The sequence below is a fragment of the Bos taurus genome, chromosome 25 (genome assembly GCF_002263795.3).
Source record: "Bos taurus isolate L1 Dominette 01449 registration number 42190680 breed Hereford chromosome 25, ARS-UCD2.0, whole genome shotgun sequence".
Lineage (NCBI taxonomy): Eukaryota > Metazoa > Chordata > Mammalia > Artiodactyla > Bovidae > Bos > Bos taurus.
Window position 1 is genome coordinate 37,077,475 of NC_037352.1, and position 18,668 is coordinate 37,096,142.

Below are 18,668 nucleotides of genomic sequence, written 5' to 3' on the forward strand. Positions count from 1 at the left end.
CAGCCAAGGACCAAAAGCTCTCCTGAGTGTGACTCTGGCTAGACCAGCCGCACTCAGCTGTACAGAGTAGCAGTTAGAATGTGCTCTTTGGGTGATCCATGGAGGTTGGAGGTTCTTTCAACGCCCTGTCCTGCCCCAGTCAACCCCAGTGACTACAAGTGGACTTAATGTGGCACGAACCCCAACTTCACACATCCTGAAAGCTTCCAGCTGGGAGGCATGTTCCTGTGAGGTACCTGATTTCTTGAACTCATGGGGGACGATACAGCAGACAGAATGTGGGGAGGTGCCGTGCAGGGTGGTCATCAGCTTGTTCCACTGCTCCTGGGGGTGGAGAGAAAGGAAGCATTAGCTCCGTGTTGGTGTGACAGGACACCTGTGCTCAGAAGAGGTATTTGTTTAGAGTTTAATTAATTTAACTACGATTACAATTCAGTTCTTCGGTCACACCAGCCACTTCTCAGGCACTCACGAGCCACATGTGGTTGGTGGCTATCGTACTGGACAGCATATTGGGCAGCGGCACCATATTGGACAGAAGAGAACATTCCACTATTGTGGAAAGTTCTGTTAGATAGCAGTGCTCTCAGAGGTCCAGGGACTTGCCCAGAGTGACAGGTTTTACAAGAGGGATCCTCTGAATTCAGTGCCGGCTCACTGTAGAATCTCGCTTCTAGAAGGAATCGTAATGCCTGTATGGACAAATCCCTCCCCATTCTAAACCTCCCTACTGAACCTTCCTCTTCCACTTGGGATGCAGTGGGGTGGCCCATTCTGCCTTGGGAAAGCCAGATCCTTGTGAAGCACTGAAACCATTCTATGTGCAACGTCTCTAAATGCAACGGCTGCATTTCTGCACTTCGGAACATATTTCCAGTAATGCCCAAACTTTGTGGAAGTTGTGACCAGCCCTGAAGACCCACTGGCACAAGACCTTAGGCATTGGTATTTCCGCTTGTTATGTTGGCCACGTCCCATCATCCCCTGGGTTTTCAGTCCGAAACAGTGCAGTTGGACTGGACCATCTCTAAGGGATTTTCCTGCCCTGTGGTCTGTGGTTTTTGTGGCCTCTGCAGAAGGAAACAGACCCCTTGAATGAAAGAGGTGACCAAAGGCATAGAAGTGGACTCATCCTATCCTGAGCTGCGAATTGGCAGCCCGACCACGTCTCCAGTGAAAGGGAGAGTTGGGGGTACTGGCCACCAGGCGGCCTCTGGGGCAGCACCTACCTACTTACGCTGTAGTAGCTGAAGACAGTCATGAAGGAGGACCCTCATTTCTGCTTCTTGCTTCCAGCTAAGGAAGAGAGAGAAGCTTGCTTCACGTCAGTGGCCAGCAGAGGGGCAGGCTCTGTGACAAGGAGGTGTGTTCTCTGGTTTCAAAAAGGATTGTCTGGGGACTACTGAGGGGGGCCCTCCACACCAGGTAATTGAGATCTACCAAGGAGAGGGTGAACGGGCTGCCTGTGGCATAACTCACAGGGAGTGTTGTACGCCCTGGAGGGTCTGTGGCCCTGTGTGATTTAGGGCTGGCCCGAGGCCGCTTGCTGCTGCCACTGCCTGGGCAGAGGAGCCCACAGACCATCCAGAGGAATTCATATTGGTGGCGAGCACACCTCTGAGCCCAAGAATATTTGCAGTTCTTGTCCCTCTGAGTGATGACCCTGTTGGGTGTTCCCCTGGGGCCACAGAACCTCAGCAGGGTACAAGGCAGGCCTGGGCTTGACATTTGGCTCAGACAGGAGAGCGGGAAGCAGAAAATAAGCACAGCGCATTTGGGTGTCCACTTCTCCAAAGCAATATTGCTCCCCTTAGAGGTGGTATGGGCCCTGTGATCAAGTCAGCTGATGGAAGCTCCCAGGATGCTTCTGCATCACTTTATTGCACTAGCATTCATAGACAATCTCAAGCAACTTGTTATTCATTCATTCATTATTCATTCATTTATTCAACAATAATTGAATACAAGAGTTTGGTTTTCTTCTTTCTTCTTCTCCTGGTCACTAAAGGGCATCAGCACAGAGAGACTGGACATACGAGGGAGCAGCCATACCCAGAGCCTCCTCTTCTTTGAAGAGAAGGGCCAGGATCCCCAGGCTCGACTTTTGGAATGAGCCCACCACTGACTCATTCAGGGGTCTTCGTTCTTCTCTATCCAGCCCGTGATGTTGTAACCCACCTGGAGGGGGGCAGACGCCAGTGGTTGCATTTCAACCCCAGGGCCACCTCACAGCCAGATCTTCGGCAGCGTCTCCCGGGGCTTCAGTTCTTGTCCTGATGACTTGCCTGGAGTCCTGGGATGGCCCAGAAGCCCCACGTCTTGGGCATTTGCAGTTTGCCTGTGTGGTGCACCCCATCTCTGAGCTGTGCCCACACACCAGGATTCCCCAGTTACTCTCTGCCAAGTGTGACCTTCTCTTGAATGTCTGGCTTTGCTGGTCACCCTGAGCCTCCCCAACACCTGGGTCTCCTTCTACCCAGGATGGCTGATCTTACTTCAGTCTTAGCTATTGAGCTTGACCCATGGAATCCCGAGCCACGTAAAGAACTCCCTACAAAGGTATCTGTTCTCTCCTTGCTGAGACGCTGAGAAGCACAACTCCACCCCCGCTCCCTGCCACATTGCCTGGTGGGAGGGGGGCTCCATCCATCCAGCACCAAGGGCCCAAGTCGTTGGACACACACTGATGTCTGGTTCCCATTTTGCCAGGTGGCCCCAGCTGGAGAGGCACAGAGGAAGGCACCTTTCAGATCCTTCCCCTGAGCACGGAGAACCTAGGGATGCAGATGAGAAGCCAGCACCTTTGGGCTCTCCTTCTGCTACATGGTGTATGACATTCATCACCTCCAGGCCCCTTCTTAGAGCCTTCTTGGAAGTGCACAGGCCCCCCTTGACTTGGGATGTCCCATTACTACAAACACGGAACCCTCTTCATTTCATCTTAGGGGCTGAGGTGGAGCACTGCAATTCAGCCCCAAGCCCGCTCTGGGCAGCGGCACAGTCCCTTTGGCCAGTAATGGGCATCGTCATGGTTGTGGAGATCATAAAAGCTTGGCTCCAATACCCAGTCAAACAGCAGCTTTCCTGACACCTTGGTCCTAAGCCTGCCGTTTCCCCGAAGCTAAATTCACAGAGGATCACCCGATGCTGTGGCACCAGAGGCAGTGGCATTGACTGCAGCACTGCTTTATTGGGCTGATGGAATTTTTTTCTTCTTTTTACAAGTGTTATTTCTTTTTCTTTCTTTCTTTCTTTTTTTTTTTTTTGGCCATGGTGCGAGGCATGTGGGATCTTAGTTCCTCAACCAGGGATTGAACCAATGCCCCCTGCAATGGAAGTTCAGTTCAGTTCAGTCACTCAGTCATGTCAGACTCTTTGCGACTCCAAGGACTGCAGCACGCCAGGCCTCCCTGTCCATCACCAACTCCCAGAGTTCACTCAAACTCATGCCCATTGAGTCGGTGATGCCATCCAACCATCTCATCCTCTGTCATACCCTTCTCCTCCTGCCCTCAGTCTTTCCCAGCATCAGGGTCTTTTCAAAAGAGTCAACTCTTCCCATCAGGTGGCCAAAGTATTGGAGTTTCCGCTTCAACATCAGTCCTTCCAGTGAATATTCAGGACTGATTTCCTTTAGGATTGACTGGTTGGATCTCTTTGCTCTCCAGGGGACTCTCAAGAGTCTTTCCAACACCACAGTTCAAAAGCATCAATTCTTCCGTGCTCAGCTTTCTTCACAGTCCAACTCTCACATCCATACACGACTACTGGAAAAACCATAGCCTTGACTAGATGGACTTTTGTTGGCAAAGTTATGTCTCTGCTTTATAATATGCTGTCTAGGTTGGTCATAACTTTTCTTCCAAGGAGTACGTGTCTTTTATTTTATTTTATTTTATTTTCGTGTCTTTTAATTTCATGGCTGCAGTCACCATCTGCAGTGATTTTGGAGCCCAAAAAAATAAAGTCTGCCACTGTTTCCCCATCTATTTCCCATGAAGTGATGGGACTGGATGCCATGATCTTAGTTTTCTGAATGTTGAGCTATAAGCCAGTTTTTTCACTCTCCTCTTTCACTTTCACCAAGAAGCTCTTTAGTTCTTCACTTTCTGCCATAAGGGTGGTGTCATCGGCATATCTGAGGTTATTGATATTTCTCCTGGAAATCTTGATTTCAGCTTGTGCTTCATCCAGCCCGGCATTTCTCATGATGTACTGTGCATATAAGTTAAATAGCAGAGTAACAATATACAGCCTTGACGTACTCCTTTTCCTATTTGGAACCAGTCTGTTGTTCCATGTCCAGTTCTAAATATTGCTTCCTGACCTGCATACAATTTTCTCAAGAGGCAGGTCAGGTGATCTGGTATTCCTATCTCTTTCAGAATTTTCCACAGTTAATTGGAAGGGCAGAGTTTTAATCCCCTGCAAGTGTTACCATTTCTGACCAAGATCAAATGGAGGGCCGTAGACAATGGCATGGCCCTGGCAGGTCTGAGGGCATTCTTGGCTAGGTTGCTTTGGAACTCCCAAAGAGAGTTCCAAGAGAGAACGTCTCTCTCTCCCAGAGAGAGAAGTGAGGAGGAAATAGGAGTGGGAGGTCATTTCAATCAGCTGGTCGCCCTGTTAGATGATGGCCATGTTAGTAGAAGGCAGGAAGCCTCAGAGAGGGCATGGCAGGATGGACTTCCATGTGTGGGAGGTGGAGGTACTGGGCAGGTGGCCCCTGGGGGAGGTACTCACGGTGCCTGAGCAGTGGACGAGCTCAGGGTGGGCCTTGGGCCCCTTGCCCTTGTGCCCCTTGGGCTTAGGAAGTTGCTGGACTTACCTGGGTGGTTGAGGAACAGGGCTGCCTTGAATGTGGCATTTGTGGCCTTGGGGAAGATGGAGAAGATGCCCGTGGGCTGGAAGGAAAAAGGAGTGGATGGCATTAGAGGAGGCCAGCGAGGTGACTGGCACTGGCCTGGGGTTGGTGGGAGGGGTGCCCCACACCTGATGTGGCCAGCCAGGATGCAGAACTGGGCAGCAACCTCTGAGCGTGGTCTGGTTTTCCGTGGTCTTCGAATGCCATGGCTATTTAGACTTGAAAGAGGCTAGAATTCATCAGGTCCAAGAGAAGGGAAGACTGACATCTCTAGGGTGCTACGTAGCTCCCCAAATGCTAATCCCAGGTGCCAGGCAGACTTGCCTCTCAGAAAAATCGTGACGTCAATGACACCTGTCTTCCCCATGTTTAATTCTCTTTTATCTGTTCCTCCTTCTCAGTGACATTCCTGGCAACCTGGGCCTCATGTGGTTCTAGGTTTCTTCCCACCAGAAAAAGAAGCTCACAAATGCCCTTAGTGATGCAATATGCCCTCTCCCGTGGAAGGTCTGGATTTCTGAAGCAGACTCCTAGAAGAGGGCAATGCTTGTTCCCAAAGCTCAAGCATGAGGGCCTTTTGGGTTCTGTGACGCTGGACACAGACTCTTAACTAGGCCATCTCACAGAGCATACTAGACCACAGGGAAGTCCCCACAGACTGTTTTTGGTGACTTTTCCAGAGAGGAAAGCCTCCCATTGAAGACCCCTGGCTTCCTTGATGATAACTTCTCTATGATGGATCCGAGGATGAACTTTGGAGACAAGGTATATTCTTTTTTTTTTATCTCTTTATTTTGAAATAATTTTAGGCTTGCAAGACTAGTGCAAAGAATTCCTATACATCCTTCATCCAACTTCTCCAAATGTTACAGTAAACTCTGTAAAATAATGAAAACTAGGAAATCAACATCAGTACAATACTGTGAACAGACTCTGTTCACGTTTTGTCATCGGCCTCATTAATGTCCTTTTTCTGTCACTTGATGCATTTAATCAAACAATACATATCCTTTTTTATTTTCTTTTCCAATTAAAAAATTTATTTTGCTGAAGTATAGTTGATTTACAATGTTGTGTTTTTTTCTGCTGTACGGGGCAGAGTGATAAGCTGGAATCAAGATTGCCGGGAGAAATATCAATAACCTCAGATATGCAGATGACACCACCCTTATGGCAGAAAGTGAAGAGGAACTCAAAAGCCTCTTGATGAAAGTGAAAGAGGAGAGTGAAAAAGTTGGCTTAAAGCTCAACATTCAGAAAACGAAGATCATGGCATCCGGTCCCACCACTTCATGGGAAATAGATGGGGAAACAGTGGAAACAGTGTCAGACTTTATTTTTCTGGGCTCCAAAATCACTACAGATGGTGAGTGCAGCCATGAAATTAAAAGACGCTTACTCCTTGGAAGGAAAGTTATGACCAACCTAGATAGCATATTCAAAAACAGAGACATTACTTTGTCAACAAAGGTCCATCTAGTCAAGGCTATGGTTTTTCCAGTGGTCATGTATGGATGTGAGAGTTGGACTGTGAAGAAGGCTGAGCGCCGAAGAATTGATGCTTTTGAACTGTGGTGTTGGAGAAGACTCTTGAGAGTCTCTTGGACTGCAAGGAGATCCAACCAGTCCATTCTGAAGGAGATCAGCCCTGGGATTTCTTTGGAAGGAATGATGCTAAAGCTGAAACTCCAGTACTTTGGCCACCTCATGCGAAGAGTTGACTCATTGGAAAAGACTCTGATGCTGGGAGGGATTGGGGGCAGGAGGAGAAGGGGACGACAGAGGATGAGATGGCTGGATGGCATCACTGACTCGATGGATGTGAGTCTGAGTGAACTCCAGGAGTTGGTGATGGACAGGGAGGCTTCGCGTGCTGCGATTCATGGGATCGCAAAGAGTCGGACACAACTGAGCGACTGATCTGATCTGATGCATGTATATTCTTTTTCATGTTCTTTTCCATTATGGTTTATCACAGGATACTGATGATAGTTCCCTGTGCTCTACAGTAGGACCTTGTTGCTTATCCATTCTATATAAAATAGTTTGCATCTACTAATCTTATATATTCTCTAATGAGGGCCATTTGCTAAAACATTGCCTATGATGTGATTACATGGGAGGCTATTAGACAGCCTGGTTAAAACCTGACTCTGCCTTTCATAGGATGGATGACCATGGACAAGCAACTTCATTTTTTGGTGCCTCAGTGTTGGGAATCTGTGAAATGGTTATAATAAATTACCCCCTGCACACAGGAGCTTGCGATGATCCGATGAGTGAAGGCATAATACAGCCGAGCTGACAGTGGCCACTGCAGTGGGTGTTGTGCCGTTTTAGAGAGGAAGCTTGAGGTCAGATAAACCAGAGCCGTCAGCTGTGTTGCTGATTCCCCCAAAAGCACTGGCCCCAGTGAAATCCCCTCCTGAGACGTGCCCCAGTCAGGGTCCCGACCTCTCTCTAAGCCCCTCCTTCGAGAAGTGGGGTCCCTTTTCCAGGAGGTAGATGCAGGCCTGCAGGTCAAGGCCAAAATCTGTGAAGACCCATTGGATGTCCTCCCTCTTGCATGCCTCCTGCTCCAGCGCAGACATGTGGTGCTGGGAGAACTGCTGCAGCTTCTTCTTGGTGAAGCTGATGCATAGCTGCTCGAAGCTGTTGAACTGTGGGGTGGAAATAGAAAGAGGGGCAGCCCAGATGCAGACAGAGCCTCCCCCAGGAGGGGCGGAGGGCTGGGCCTCCAGCAGAGCTGAAGCTGGCCAGTGTCTGGCACAGCCACAGATGCCGTAACACCAACTGGCCAGTCGGTGCTCCCAGGCCCCATGATAAGCCCCTCGGCCCCCTCCCCATGCAGGCACAGAGCGCCTTGCCCCATGCCCGCCCAAGCCCCCCACTGCTGCTGCAGCGCCTGAAACTCAGACTCCAGCCTCGCGCGGTGCGTGAACACCAACGTGGGAGGAAATCATTTCCTTTCTAGGGAGCGAAATCCTTTGAGATGCTTTGTGGGTCTGAACCCTGCCCCAACCTGGTGTGCCTTTGGATAGGTCTCTCTGTCTAGTTTTTCTCATCCTCATCTGGAGGATGAAGGGGTTTGAGGGATTTGCAAGCCTTTTTATTCATTTTTTTTTTAAACCAGAGACTGCTTTCTCTGAATGAAAGCCCACATGGAAGGCTCTTATGAAAAACAAGTCAGAGGAGAGGGGCCGTTTTGATCACAGAGTCACCTGCATTGAGCATGTACGTGTGTCAGACGTACATGGTTAAGCTGCATCTGCAAGAATGATCGGTGACCCCATTAAAGATGGGGACCTGGAGGTTCATGGCATGGAAGTGGCAGAGCTGGGAGTCCAGCCCTGTTTGTCTACTGCACATACCCCTCTGTTGGCGCAGGCGCTTTCCTCCCTTTCTAGCCCCACTCGGCTGGCCATCGGCAGCTGCCCAGGACTCCAGGCAGCACAGTTTGAGACTCTGTCTAAGGCCCTTTCCACCTATGGAATTAAATGATTTTGTTGTAGACAGCAGCCAAATTAGCCTTCTGGATCCTGAGAGAAATTGAAAGTGAAAGTCACTGGGTTGCGTCCGACTCTTTGCAGCCCCATGGACTATACAGTCCATGGGATTCTCCAGGCCAGAATACTGGAGTGGGTAGCCTTTCCCTCCTCCAGGGGATCTTCCCAACCCAGGGATCAAACCCACGTCTCCCACGTTGCAGGCAGATTCTTTACCAGCTGAGCCACCAAGAAGCCCAAGAATACTGGAGTGGGTAGCTTATCCCTTCCCAGGTGCTCTTCCTGACCCAGGAATGGAACTGGGGTCTCCTGCATTGCCGGTGAATTCTTACCAGCTGAGCCACTAGGGAAGCCTGATAGAAATGGGGCTAAATTATTTTTTAAAACCCTAGCTGTGGCTAACAGAAGTCCTGGAATAATAGGAGAGCAGAGCTGGAGTGCACCTTCGAGGTCATCACCTCCGGCCGGGTCATTTTAGAGTTGAGACAGGTGAGGCTCAGAGAGGGGTAGCCACTGTCCAAAGGCCACACAGCTGGTTGGTGGCCAACCCAAGTCCAGAACCGGGCCTCCTAACTCATAATCATAAAGGCAAAATCTTCCTGATGCACAGCACTCGTCTTGTGATGAGACCTGAGTCTCATTCGTCTGGGCAAGAAACAGGGACCACCAGTACTGTGCTGATAAATCAGCTCTCTCTCAAAAAAAAGCTCCTGGTTTGTAGTGTTGGCCATGTAAATGTACTATGGACATGTCAGCAACAGGGTGTTGACCGGCTCTCAGAATTCCTGAAAGTTCCCCCAGTCAGCTCTGGTGAGCTGGGACAGGCCAGCTCCAGCCAGCGCACCACTCCTTCTACCTGTTGTGACCTGGAGCAATACATGAAGATGGAACTTTCTGGAGGCCAGAAGCTGGAGGCCAGGAGCAGACTGAGATTGGCTGGCCCCAGGTCAAAGGTGAGAAGCGAGAGAACCCTGGTGAAAAGGTTCTTATCAAAGGAGGGTGGCTACGGCAAAGTGAGGCCAGATACCCCTCCAAGATCTCGAAGCCGGCAGCGTCTAGTGTCCCAGTGCAGAACTCCCTCTGCATCTTGGCGTCCAAGGTCCTGTTGATCCTGACCACCAGCCACTTGAACATCTTGTCGTACACGGTCTTGCCCAGGGCCCCGATGGGGTTCTGGCCCTGCTCCATGTTCTGGCCCTCCTGCACAAACTTGTTGCTTACTTTGACCTGCGGCCTGGTGATGCCCTTCTGGAGCTCCCTGAAGTTGAGACCCATGAGGTGGGCAACTTTGTCAGCCACTGAGCAGGGAAAGAAAAAGCAGGGGAGTGAAAGATGGTGCCCTGCCCTGGAGAACCATAGCCCCTGTCTATTGTGTTTAGAGAAGGGGTTATGGGGAGAGATGGGGAGACCGCCCATGTTGCCATTGAGAAAACTGGGGTCTGAAGCTGTCTGTGCCAGAGATATACAACGGAATGCTATGCAGCCATGAAAAAGAACGAAAATTCACCATCTGCAGCAGTTTGGCAGGACTGGAAGGTCATTATGGTCAGTGCAATAAGTCAGACAGCTAAAGACCACTTGTATGTGAAATCTAATATAACAAACTAGTGAGTATAACCTAAAAGAAGCAGACTCGCAGATACAGAGAACGAACTAGTGGCTACCAGTGTGGGGAGGGAATGGGTAGGGGCAAGATGGAGTAGCGGAGTAAGAGGAACAAGCTATTAGGTATAAAATAAGCTACAAGGATCTATTGTACAGCACAGAAAAAATATAGCCAATATTTTATAATAACTATAAATGGAGTATAATGTGTAAAAATTGTGCACTATAGTGTACACTTGTAACATATATTGTATATCACCTATATTTTGATTTAAAAAATTTAGGAATATTGGGGAAAGAAAGAAAACAGAAGTCTGATAACAGTTTCCACACTTGCTCGCTCAAGGTCACGCGGCAGGGTGATATAGAAACCAAAATTATGTCTCTGACTGTCACGCCTTTTGCAGCTCTTGATGTCTGGTATGAAAGGAGCATCCTCAGTTTACCAAGGGTCTCTGACATGCGCAGGAAGCCTGGAGAGTCCTGAGCCTCCCCTGCCCCCACTGCTGGCCACCCCCTTCCCGCACAGCCCCCGCCCTGCGCCTATCCTCTCTGGGGCCTACCTCGGCCTGCTCTCTCTGGCCTTCTGCCTGAACTTCACGTTGCCGAAGTGCATGATGCCCCCCGTTCAGCTTATACACGCCGATCTTCTTGGCGCTGAAACCCAGCACATCAAAGGCTTTCTGCAAGGCTCCCGGGGGAGGAACACCAAGGAGCTCCTGGCTTCCTGTTCCTCAGAGTGGAGGCCACCATTTGGTGCCAGAGGTGGCACCAATGGCCAGACAGACCCTGACCAGGGTGAGTCTTTCCTCCAAGGAGCCCAGGCCAGATGCTCTGCAAGGCAGTCCTTGTATTCATTTAACCTTCTGGCCTCAGTGAAGTCATCTGCAAAATGGGGCCTGTAGGTGGTCATAACGGAGAAGGCAATGGCACCCCACTCCAGTACTCTTGCCTGGAAAATCCCATGGATGGAGGAGCCTGGAAGGCTGCAGTCCACGGGGTCGCTAAGGGTCAGACACGACTGAGCGACTTCACTTTCATTTTTCACTTTCATGCATTGGAGAAGGAAATGGCAACCCACTCCAGTATTCTTGCCTGGAGAATCCCAGGGACGGGGCATCCTGGTGGGCTGCCGTCTATGGGGTTGCACAGAGTCGGACACGACTGAAGCAATTTAGCAGCAGCAGAAGAAGCAGCAGGTGATCATAAAGATAAACCACAGTGATAGGAACAAATGGGAAATAGTGTTATAATCCCCACCATTATTACTGTACAGGCTCCTTGCTAGGTCCTTAGAGAAGGGGAAGGCAAAAATGCATCAATGCATCAGGATTTGATTCTTTTGTCAAAAAAGAGAGAGTTACACAGTATTCTAATGGAAGCCCCAGGTGCTCAGCGTCACAGAGGAGGAGAGAGAGGTGCTGTGGGAACTGGTGGGACTAGAAGGTGATGTCTCGCTGGGCTGGGGAGGCGGAGGAATGTGGAGTAGACCGCCCCGCAAGTCCCTGTCGAGTAACAGTTCAACTCTGCAGAGAAGCGCTGCTCTCTATGACAGGCTTGGGGAAAACACCGGCTGCAACCCCAGCAATCTCCACAGCCTGGGAGAACCCAGGCTGCTGCCTGGCAACTCTTCGTGTCCCCTCTGACCCTGCCCCACCCAGTTCAGATGGCAGTGCCTGCAGGGCCCCAGAGTTCCCCCGTCTTTTGCTGGCTATGCCCACCCACTCACATCTGCAGTTCCTCCCCATCGTCCATGTTACCACCACAGTGATGCCCTGGCTCACCCAGTGGTACTCCTTCAGGTTGGGGACCAGCAGCAGGCTTTCTGCAAGAAAGCAGGTTAGCGGGCTGGTGACGCGTGGTTTCCTTCTTTTTAGTTTTAATTTTTTGGATGTGGACCAGTTTTCAGTCCTTTGAATTTGTCACGATATTGCTTCTGTTTTATGTTTTGGCTTTTTGGCCCTGAGGCATACAGGATCTTAGCTCCCTGACCAGGGATCAAACTCACACCCCCTGCATTGGGAGGCGAAGTCTTAACCACTGGAATGCCAGAGAAGTCCATTCTTTTTCATTTTTAACCTGTATCTCTAAATGCCTCCCCTGTGCCAGGTATGATGGTGTCATTGTGGTGGTTACAGAGCTGAATACAACGTGCTCCGTGCCCCTTTAGGTCACCTGGACTCATCGAGGGACTTGAATGAGGCACGTGAGGAACTTTGGAGAGACAGGAGGGTCTCAGGAATGTGGCTGTGCCCTTTGTCACTTGGCCCAGGACCTGGCACCTGGTAGATAACTAGTAGGTGTTTCTGGAATAAATGAATGCACCTCTTTCTCCATTCTGTCTCCTGTAAAGAGCAGGTCATGCTCAAAGGCAGAAGGTAACCCAAAGACTGCAGCAGGCAGTAGGAATCACTTGCATATAGGATGCCTGGGATGCTGTCACTTTTGCAAAGAAATACACTCGCTTCTATTTTTCTTCAAATATGTGCCCCTCTTGTTCTGTCTTTTTCGCTTTTGGAAGAGACATGGGTGCGAGACATATTGTCCTTTCCTTTTCTCTCTACTGTTAAGAAAAAACTACAGCCCAAGAAGGAAGATGAATGGTGCCTGCCACTCTGCTCCAGGGTCAGGCAGGCAGTAGGGCTTGGTGGGGAGTGTGGTAAACAGGAGAGCTTGAGCTCCATCCGAAGGGCCCACTACCACTCAACTTCCCTGACTCGTGCCACATGCCAGGGCAGGCCATGCCTACCAGATGTCCTGCTATTCCAGAGAAACCAGAAGTTTGGTTTTTATGTGACACCTTCCAATTTCAAAATGGCATATATTAATTAAAAAGTACACCATTTCCAACACAAATAAAACCCATGTGTGTGGGTAGGGGGTGGTATTCAATGCCCTTGTCTCTGGCTGGGAAAAGAGGTGTGTATGTGGAAGACCGAGTCTTCATCTCACTCTGGACCTTAGATTCTGAGCAGGTCTGCCATGGACAGTTGAGTAGATTGTTGCCTGCACAAGGGCATCCCACTGAGGGCATGAATGCAGTCTGCTTGCTGAACTGCTCACAGGACTATGTCCACGTGCAGTGGTCCTGGGCTGACCTCTCTGCTGCTGTCTGACCAAGCTATGGAAGGCATGCATGCATGCTCGGTTGCTCAATCGTGTTTGACTCTTTGCAACCCCATGGACTGTAGCCTGTCAGGCTCCTCTGTCCATAGGATTTTCCAGGCAAAAATACTGGAGTGGGCTGGCCATTTGCTTTTCCAGGGGATCTTCCCAACCCAGGGATTGAACCTGCGTTTTCTGTGTCTCCTGAATTGGCAGGCAGATTCTTTACCACTGAGTCACTTGGGAAACCCAGACAAGGAGTCAGGGGAGAAGGCAAGTGGATCTAAAATCCTATACCCTAGGTCTGTATCTCAACCATAGCATCTCAAAGCCCCATCTGTGAAATGGGCCAGCAATGGTGTGAAGCCTCATAGGCTATTGTGAAGGTGGGTGTGAGTAGAACTTTGAGAAACTTTCCTGTAACCTCTTCACATAATTCTCAACTAAACAGATTTGTGTAGAACCACAGAACCCCTCCACACACAGGAGATTCTTTCATTATTGGAAATAGCGGAAAAGCAGTTAAGAGACAATGAGAGAGACGTGAAGATCTTTACTGACAAGCTCAGGCTTCCTGTTAGAATGTGGTAGAAAATGTAGTAGCTCCTCTCATCTGCTTGCTGTGAGATGACACGAGATTTCACCAAGAGATCTGGAAAAGAAGAAGCCAATGTGCCCATGAGCTCAGCCCATTCTCCCTGGAGTGCAGGGATCCCCTCCCCATAAAGCCCAGTGCCATGTCCAGGCATGAGTCCTCTTCCCTCTCCCCCAGACCCATGGCCAGGGCAGGGGGCTGGCTCCTGAGGGAGGGGGGCCTGGGAGTAGGGCTGACCTCCCGCATGTGATCCAGGCTGTGCTCAGCAGGGCCCCACGCTTGAGTCCCTCTGCTGCTATTTGGAAATTCTCAGTACTTTTGGAACAAGGGGCCCGTGCTTTCACTGTGCGCTGCACCCCATGACGGTAGCTGGTCCTGCCCCCAAGAACTCTCTGAAAAAAGCCTGACTCACAGCTCTCGACGTCAGCTCCTGCCAGCTTGCCCGGAGTTCCGAAGTGGATCGGATGAACTTGCCCTGGGCGGGGAGGGTCATGAAGGAGCACGTGTGGCACTCCAGACCAAGCTTGTCACCCTGTCACTCTCTGGCTGCGGTCACTCATTGACCCTCCCTCCCCCCACCCCCCCACCCCGAATTCTAAGGGCACTGCAGAAAGGTGACTGGGCCAGAGGTGGCTGTACGTGGAGTTGTGGACTTCCCACTTGGACAGGCAGAGAAGGAAGTGGACAGGTCTTGGAGCTAAACCTAGGGTCTGGGGGTAGCCTGCAGTTTTGGGGCATCTAATGGAGCAGAGGGGTGCCCTGCAGGAGAGGCTAAAACCCTCTGGAATTCCGCCTTAGGCAGGCGTGGTGGGAGTTGTCAGTCCTGAATATTCATTGGAAGGACTGATGCTGAAGCTGAAACTCCAATACTTTGGCCACCTGATGCGAAGAACTGACTCATTAGAAATAAGACTCTGATGCTGGGAAAGATTGAAGGCAGAAGGAGAAAGGGGACAACAGAGGATGAGATGGTTGGTTGGCATCACCGACTCAATGGGCACGAGTTTGAGTAAGCTCCGGGGGTTGGCAATGGACAGCGAGGCCTGGCGTGCTGCAGTCCATGGGGTCACAGAGTCAGACACGACTGAGCAACTGAAGTGACACATAGAGGGCGCTGTACCGTGCCTCCTATGGAGAGACGCCGGATCAGTCAAGGACAAACTCTCCTGGAACACGAGTCTCGGTGTCTCCATCGCCTTTTATCCTCACCTCCTCCCCGCCCAGCTCTCTTCCCCAGGCAGTGAGAGGCCCCAGCAGGACATACGGGGTCAGCAGGGAAAGGCGCAGCAGATCTACTGAGCTCCATCCACGACCCAGCTCCCACCAGACAGGCTTCAGGGCCACCAGGGCCCTGGGGACAGCGCCTCTCCCGCATCCCGCCAGCCCCGGGGCCCCTGGGTGGATGGGGCGGGGGGGGGGTTCAGCCTCCAGCCGCTGCGATCTCCGGGTTTCCTGTTTTGACTTCTTAGTCCTTCCATCACCGTGTGCCCACTTCTCTGCACTCAAGCCCCTGGATTTAAATGCTGAATTGGACTCTTTTTGTTTGTTTTTTAAAGCATTATTTATTATGAACCATTTTATTTATTAATATTTTGGGGCCGTGCCACACGACTCGTGGGTGGTCTTAGCTCCCTGACCAGGGATTGATCCTATGTCCCCTGCATTGGCAGTGTGGAGTCTTAACCGCTGGACCGCCGGGGAAACTCCTGACTGATACCAGTGTCTGGGAAGGAGATGCTGGGACTTGGGTCATCCCATTGGTGAGTGTCAGTCAGCCCTGATTTCCTCCCTGGGGCGGGGTGGTAAAGCCTGTCCCACCACCCTGGGGCCACCCTGCCGCCGTCACACTGACGAAGCAGGAGGAGCTGTTGTTTCTGGAGCCTCCAGCTCAGCGTTGCCTGATGATTTGATCCTCCGGGGACCCCTGACCCAGAGAGAAACACTAGGTGGGGTGGCCTGTCGGCTGCTGCCTGGGAAGCCAGGGCTTTCAAATGACAGTGGTGTATGTGCCAGGAACCCAGGAGGGGCACGGCCTTGGGGAGGCTGGCAGAGCGGGACTGGAGGGGACCTGGGAGGAGGGCCACCGCCTGAGGACTGTGCCCCTGCAGTCCCTGTCGGAGCACCCCTGCCAGATGACAGGCCTTGATTCTTAGCTGCTGTTTCTTTCCTTTGCTCTTGGTGGAGAGACTCCTCTGTGAACCTTGAAACCCTTCCCTGGGCACCCCTGGTGCTCCTGCAAAGTCTTCCTTTCCTCTCTGTTGGCTTTTTACAGTTGCCACTGGCCCAGCTAGTGCTCCCTGAGCCCTGGGGTTGCCAGGGCCTGCAGAAGCAGCGTAACCAGGAGCTGGCGGTTCCCTCTTTCCCCTGCCAAGCACAAGGGGCTCTGGCACAGCACTTCTAGGGGCAGACGTGGCCTGGAGCATCAGAGTCCATCCAGTGGGTCAGATCTGGGTCTGCAGCCACCTTCTCTCTATGGGACTCTGCCCAAGTCGCTTATCTCTCAGCTACCATCTCCTCATCTATAAAGTGGCCCTAACCCAGAGAGCAGCTGTGAGGGTCACAGGGCTCTGCTGTGTGGACCCTAGGCCCCAAGTGTCCCCAGACGGCCCTACCTTCCCATCCGAGGACTGTTTGCCAGTTCCTCCAATGTCGCCAAAGTACTGGATGACTTTCTTCATGTTCTCGGTCTTGCCGGCACCAGATTCTCCACTGCAGGTGGAGAGCGGGTGCAGACAAGTGACGGGCAGAGAGGGGAGTGGCTGCAGAGAGGCAAAGCGATGAAAGGTCCCAGCCATCGGGGCCGGCAGGGTGGGGCAGGAGGGGACTTGGGCCCCGAAACCCCTCACCCCGACTCAGTTTAGCAGATGCAGCCCTACCCTTGGAGAAGGCAGTGGCACCCCACTCCAGTGCTCTTGCCTGGAGAATCTCATGGGTGGAGGAGCCTGGTGGGCTGCAGTCCACGGGGTCGCTAAGAGTCAGGCACAACTGAGCGACTTCACTTTCACCTTTCACTTGCACGCATTGGAGAAGGAAATGGCAACCCACTCCAGTGTTCTTGCCTGGAGAATCCCAGGGATGGGGGAGCCTGGTGGGCTGCCGTCTATGGGATCGCACAGAGTCAGACACAACTGAAGTGACTTAGCAGCAGCAGCAGCAGCCTTACCCTGCTAAGCCCACTCGTTCGCAGACTGCAGATTTCCATACAAAGTCCCCCCAATTAATTCTAAGAAGGCTTAATTACATGTGTAAGACACAGACCTAATTACATGTCTATAGACTGAGAGGCAGGAGGGACACTTATGTGATTAGCATAGACTGATTCTCACGCTCTGTAGGGAGGGACCTGTCAACAGGAAGATGTAATTAGAAAACACTTAGAAACTCAACATTTGGCAACACCCTAGCCGTGACACCTGCACGGCTGCAGTGGCCGGCAGATGAAGAAGAGCTAGGATCCCGTCAGGTCCGAGGCTACACACCTGCCGCTGAAGCCCACATCCTTGCCAAAGGGCCCAAGAATTTACCAGCCCCATCTCAGGAAACTGCCTAGTCGTAAGCAACATCAAGATAAATAGTAACAATAATAAAAATCACTTTGTACTGTATGGTGAAGATGGCATAGGGAATGGTTAAGGGTTGACTTGAGTTCTGGACATTATTTAGCTTGTTTCCCATGTTTTTGTAATGCTTAAATGAGACGGGATGTGAGGTAGGGTTGGTACTTAGCAAGCACACTCACTGAGCAATATTAAAAAAAAAATCTTCAGTGGGTGATGAGGGATCAAGGTTGGGACTGGGTAGCACGGGGGTCTTATGCATTTGGAGCCCCAGCGGCAAAGGGATTTTTCTAGCCCTGCCATGACTGCCCCGGCGGCCCCGTACTATCCCCACCCCCACACGCACCCATGAGCCTGTCGTGGTGGGTGCTATCCGAGATGGAGAAGAGGTGGGGTGACATCACCATGCACGCTTCTTGCCTTCGTACATGTTGGCCACGTGGGCCCCGCGGATGGGCAGCCACCGGTAGGGGCTGAGTGTCATGCAGAACAAGTCCGAGTAGGTCTGGTGAGAGGAAAAGAAGAGGATTATCTGGCCCTTCTCCTGACTCCCCCTTCCCTCTGGACCCCGGCCCATCGCAGAGCATCCTGGCTGGAGCATCCTGCCGTCCTGGAAAGATTCCGTGATGCTCTCTCTGAGGGCAGAATCTATGTCTGAGTCTTTATCCAGTAGGCAAAACCAGTCTTCTCTTTAATATGTATCTGTTTCATTTTCTTTTGGTTTAATTATTGGGTTGGCCAAAATTTCATTAGGGTTTTTTTTGGTAACATCTTACGGAAAAACCAGAACGATCTTTTTGGCCAACCCCAGGATCTGACTTGATAACATAATCGTTTCTATGGACAAATACACAGCAAAAAGTCCCCCAGCTGCTCAGCGCCTGCCCCCTCCTCCCAGAAGGAAGCACCATGTTGGTTTCTAATATCCCTTTCTCATAGTATACAAACAAACCCAGAGATATGTTCTTGTCCCCTCACCTTGTTCTTAAAGCAAACAATTGTTTTCTATGATACAGATTATTTTTTATTTTTTTAACGGAAAAGTTTTTTTGAAGTATGGTTGATTTACAACATTCTGTTCATTTCTTTGTACGGCACTTTGTACGGCAAAGTGATTCAGTTATACGTATATATTCTTTTCCATCATCTTTTCCATTATGGGTATCACAGAATATTGAATATAGTTATCTATACTGTCCGGTAGGAACGTGTTGTTTACCCGTCCTATGGATAATAGCTTGCATGTGCTAATCCCCAAGTCCTGCTCCTTCCCTGTCCCGCCCCGCACCCATCCCCTTTGGCAACTACAAGTCTGTTCTCTACGCCTGAGTCGGCTTCTGTTTTGTAGACATGTTCATTTCTGTCGTATTTTAGATTTCACATAGAAATGATACATGATACTCTTTTATATCTTGATTTTTGGATTTTCTTCATGG

General features: G+C 50.8%; 1 pseudogene; it reads right to left on the reverse strand.

Moving 5' to 3' along the window:
* MYH16 (myosin heavy chain 16 pseudogene) overlaps positions 1–18,668 on the reverse strand; it is a 44,807-nt pseudogene that overhangs the window by 21,507 nt on the left and 4,632 nt on the right.